This window comes from Rutidosis leptorrhynchoides, chromosome 4, assembly GCF_046630445.1.
Source record: "Rutidosis leptorrhynchoides isolate AG116_Rl617_1_P2 chromosome 4, CSIRO_AGI_Rlap_v1, whole genome shotgun sequence".
NCBI lineage: Eukaryota > Viridiplantae > Streptophyta > Magnoliopsida > Asterales > Asteraceae > Rutidosis > Rutidosis leptorrhynchoides.
Genome location: NC_092336.1, coordinates 35668170 through 35674169, shown reverse-complemented (window position 1 = coordinate 35674169; position 6000 = coordinate 35668170).

Here is a 6000-nt window from a genome sequence, read left to right as displayed (position 1 = left end):
CCAATGATCAGCTCTTAGTAGCCCATGTGAGTCACCTAACATATGTGGGAACCATCATTTGGAAACTAGCATGAAATATCTCATAAAATTACAAAAATATGAGTAATCATTCATGACTTATTTACATGAAAACAAAATTACATATCCTTTATATCTAATCCATACACCAACGACCAAAAACACCTACAAACACTTTCAATGTTCAATTTTCTTCATCTAATTGATCTCTCTCAAGTTCTATCTTCAAGTTCAAAGTGTTCTTCATAAATTCCAAAAGTTCTAGTTTCATAAAATCAAGAATACTTCCAAGATTGCAAGTTTACTTCCAAGTTTTCTAAATCCATTCCAAGTAATCATCCAAGATCAAGAAACCTTTGTTACTTACAGTAGGTTATCTTTCTAATACAAGGTAATAATCATATTCAAACTTTAATTCAATTTCTATAACTATAACAATCTTATTTCGAGTGGAAATCTTACTTGAAATTGTTTTCGTGTCATGATTCTGCTTCAAGAACTTTCAAGCCATCCAAGGATCCTTTGAAGCTAGATCTATTTTTTTCTTTTCCAGTAGGTTTATCCAAGGAACTTGAGGTAGTAATTATGTTCATAACATCATTCGATTCATACATATAAAGCTATCTTATTCGAAGGTTTAAACTTGTAATCACTAGAACATAGTTCAGTTAATTCTAAACTTGTTCGCAAATAAAAGTTAATCCTTCTAACTTGACTTTTAAAATCAACTAAACACATTTTCTATATCTATATGATATGCTAACTTAATGATTTAAAACCTGGAAACATGAAAAACACCATAAAACTGGATTTACGCCGTCGTAGTAACACCGCAGGCTGTTTTGGGTTAGTTAATTAAAAACTATGATAAACTTTGATTTAAAAGTTGTTATTCTGAGAAAATGATTTTTATTATGAACATGAAACTATATCCAAAAATTATGGTTAAACTCAAAGTGGAAGTATGTTTTCTAAAATGGTCATCTAGACGTCGTTCTTTCGACTGAAATGACTACCTTTACAAAAACGACTTGTAACTTATTTTTATGACTATAAACCTATACTTTTTCTGTTTAGATTCATAAAATAGAGTTCAATATGAAACCATAGCAATTTGATTCACTCAAAACGGATTTAAAATGAAGAAGTTATGGGAAAAACAAGATTGGATAATTTTTCTCATTTTAGCTACGTGAAAATTGGTATCAAATCTATTCCAACCATAACTTAATCAACTTGTATTGTATATTATGTAATCTTGAGATACCATAGACACGTATACAATGTTTTGACCTATCATGTCGACACCTCTATATATATTTCGGAACAACCATAGACACTCTATATGTGAATGTTGGAGTTAGCTATACAGGGTTGAGGTTGATTCCAAAATATATATAGTTTGAGTTGTGATCAATACTGAGATACGTATACACTGGGTCGTGGATTGATTCAAGATAATATTTATCGATTTATTTCTTTACATCTAACTGTGGACAACTAGTTGTAGGTTACTAACGAGGACAGCTGACTTAATAAACTTAAAACATCAAAATATATTAAAAGTGTTGTAAATATATTTTGAACATACTTTGATATATATGTATATATTGTTATAGGTTCGTGAATCAACCAGTGGCCAAATCTTACTTCCCGACTAAGTAAAAATCTGTGAAAGTGAGTTATAGTCCCACTTTTAAAATCTAATATTTTTGGGATGAGAATACATGCAGGGTTTATAGATGATTTACAAAATAGACACAAGTGCGTGAAACTACATTCTATGGTTGAATTATCGAAATTGAATATGCCCCTTTTTATTAAGTCTGGTAATCTAAGAATTAGGGAACAGACACCCTAATTGACGCGAATCCTAAAGATAGATCTTTTGGGCCTAACAAACCCCATCCAAAGTACCGGATGCTTTAGTACTTCGAAATTTATATCATATCCGAAGGGTGTCCCGGAATGATGGGGATATTCTTATATATGCATCTTGTTAATGTCGGTTACCAGGTGTTCACCTTATGAATGATTTTTATCTCTATGTATGGGATGTGTATTGAAATATGAAATCTTGTGGTCTATTGTTACGATTTGATATATATAGGTTAAACCTATAACTCACCAACATTTTTGTTGACGTTTAAAGCATGTTTATTCTCATGTGAATACTAAGAGCTTCCGATGTTGCATACTAAAATAAGGACAAGATTTAGAGTCCATGTTTGTATGATATTGTGTAAAAACTGCATTCAAGAAACTGATTTCGATGTAACATATTTGTATTGTAAACCATTATGTAATGGTCGTGTGTAAACATGGTATTTTAGATTATCATTTAATCTACGTAAAGCTTTTTAAACCTTTATTTATGAAATAAAGGTTATGGTTTGTTTTAAAAATGAATGCAGTCTTTGAAAAACGTCTCATATAGAGGGCAAAACCTCGCAACGAAATCAATTAATATGGAACGTTTTTAATCAATAAGAACGGGACATTTCAGTTGGTATCAGAGTGTTGGTCTTAGAGAACCAGAAAATTTGCATTAGTGTGTCTTATCGAGTTTGTTAGGATGCATTAGTGAGTCTGGACTTCGACCGTGTTTTCTTTAAAAATGATTGCTAAACATTTTTGTTGGAAACTATATATTATTAACATGTATATATTATGTGATATATTAATCTCTTAACATGTTTGATATTGTGTGATAGATGTCTACCTCTAGCACAAATCCCATTGACTCACCTAATAATAACGAAGAGTCGAATATATATTGGACTGATTCACAAGTTCCCGAAGAGGAACCGGAAGAAGAATCAGAACCGGAAGAAGAATCAGAACCGGAAGAGGAGGAACAGGAGGAGGAAATAGAACGGGTGGGGGAAATAATAAAACGGTTAAGTAAAAGAAAATCCTCAACCAACCGACCAAGGTTAATTATGGTCAATGGTGTTTCCGCCAAGGAAGCAAAATATTGGGAGGATTATCAATTCTCCGATGAATCGGATTCCGACGAGAATTTCGATGATGTTATAGAAATTACCCCAACTGAATTTAAAAAAGCAAAAGAAAATAATAAGGGAAAGGGCATAAAAATAGAGAAATCTAATTCCAACCCCGATGAACTTTATATGTATCGTCAACCCCCGAAGTCCTTAAGTTGTAACAATGACCCGGGAACCTCTAAACCACCAGGTTTTTCTAAACCGTTGTGAAAAACGACAGCTAGTATTAGGGGAACATCATATATCCCTAGAAACTTGGCAAAACGAAAAAAACCGAAGAAGAAGAAACGAGTGAGTCGGAATAAGATAGTTGTATTCGTGTGGTGTAATATATGTAATATAGTGTGCTTATGCTTTATGATATATGTAAAAATTGCTTGTATTAATAAGTATTTTTTTATGAATATAACTCTTGTCTATTTTACAGTTTATAAACACAAAATGGATAGACAACCCAATATTTTAAGAGACCTACCCGGAGACATGATTGATGAAATCTTGTCTAGAGTCGGTCAGAATTCCTCGGCACAACTATTTAAGGTGAGATCAGTTTGTAAGACATTCGAAGAACGTTCCAAGAATGTCTTGGTTTATAAGAGACTTTTGTTTGAAAGATGGGGGATATCACATTGGGAAACCCATAAGTTACGATGTGTTTACTTTGACGCATATATTGCGGGGAACCCAAATGCTATTTTATGCAACGGGTTAAGAAATTATTTTGACTCAATGTATCCGAATATAGGACTTCATGATTTAGAAAAAGCGGCTAACATGCAACATAAAGAAGCATGCTATGCTTACGAGTTAGTAATGTTCGCTTCTCATCAAAGTGAGAAAAAGAACATCGGGCTACAGCTATTAAACAAAACGTTCCCACAAGTGACGGAGTCGGTAATTGGGGTAAGAAATGAGGTTTTTAGGTTATTACGAGACTGTTGGTCATTACGTAACCCTCGTCCCTTTGACGACGTTACAACACGCTGTCTTATCAATGGCCATAACGGTTATGTTTCACAAGACCAAGGATGGCAAGTAGTCCTAGTAAAACCAGAATGCATGACTTGTTTCTGGACGTATGAATTACGTGTCTTTATTGCCTTTGCTGAACGACTTGTGTACTAGCTAGAATTATCTTCACAACTATCTTGTATCAAAGTTATTGTGTGCTATATTTCATGCTTTATGTAAAATAAGCGGTATTGTAAGTTTGTAAAATATTGTATAAAAGTTTGAACTCGAAATATTAATATAATCAGTTTTTCATTTAGAATTGTAGTAGTTGAATTTTATATTAGCTACTAAGTATGAACTTAACGGGTAGGTACTACCCGAATTTAAACTTATAAAACGCTAATATGAAGAAAAAGCTTTTATAAATGAGTTCATATTATGCTACGAAATACTATTAACTACTCTTAATATTCTGTATGATTAACTTATTCCATTTGACTATTTTGAAGAAAATGGCACCGACTACTCGACACACCGTGAATATGAATGAAGAGGAATTCCGTACTTTTCTAGCTTCAAACATAGCCGCAGTACAGGCTGCGCTACATACCAACAATAACCTTGGATCTAGCAGTACAGGAAATCGTGTAGGATGCACCTACAAAGAATTCACTGCCTGCAAACCTTTGGAATTTGATGGAACCGAAGGACCGATCGGATTGAAACGGTGGACCGAGAAGGTCGAATCAGTGTTTGCCATAAGTAAATGTACTGAAGAGTACAAAGTGAAGTACGCTACGCATACCTTCACAGGTTCTGCTTTAACATGGTGGAATACCTATCTAGAGCAAGTGGGACAAGATGATGCGTACGCACTACCGTGGTCAGCATTCAAGCACTTGATGAACGAGAAGTACCGTCCCAGAACCGAGGTCAATAAGCTCAAGACAGAACTTAGAGGGTTACGAACCCAAGGATTTGATATTACCACGTACGAAAGACGATTCACAGAATTGTGCCTATTGTGTTCGGGAGCGTTCGAAGATGAGGAAGAGAAGATCGACGCGTTTGTGAAAGGATTACCGGAAAGAATTCAAGAAGATATAAGTTCACACGAGCCCGCCTCCATACAACAGGCATGTAGAATGCCTCACAAACTAGTGAACCAGATTGAGGAAAGAATTAAAGAACAGACGGCTGAAGAGGCCAATGTGAAGCAAGTCAAAAGAAAGTGGGAGGAAAACGGTGATAAGAATCACCAATACAACAACAACAGCAATTACAATAATAATCGCAACATCAATTGCAACAACAACAAACGGCCCAACAACAACAACAAAAACAACAACAACGACGACAGCAACTACAACAATCGTCCCAATAACAATAACAACCGCAACAACAACAACAATCAAAAGCAGCTATGCCAAAGGTGTGAAAAGTATCACTCGGGGTTCTGCACCAAATTTTGCAACAAGTGTAAAAGAAATGGTCATAGCGCGGTGAAGTGTGAGGTCTACGGACCAGGGGTTAACAGAACGAAAGGAACAAATGGTGTCGGAACGAGTAATGGCAGAGCAAGTAGTGCCGGAGCAAGTTATGCCAATGTAGTTTGTTATAAATGTGGAAAACCGGGCCACATTATTAGAAATTGCCCGAACCAGGAGAAAACGAATGGACAAGGCCGTGGAAGAGTTTTCAATATTAATGCGGCAGAGGCACAGGAAGACCTGGAGCTTGTTACGGGTACGTTTCTTATTGACAATAAATCTGCTTACGTTTTATTTGATTCGGGTGCGTATAGAAGCTATATGAGTAGAGATTTTTGTGCTAAATTAAGTTGTCCATTGACACCGTTGGATAGTAAATTTTTGCTCGAATTAGCAAATGGTAAATTAATTTCAGCAGATAATATATGTCGGAATCGAGAAATTAAACTGGTTAGTGAAACATTTAAGATTGACTTGATACCAGTAGAGTTAGGGAGTTTTGATGTGATAATCGGTATGGACTGGTTGAA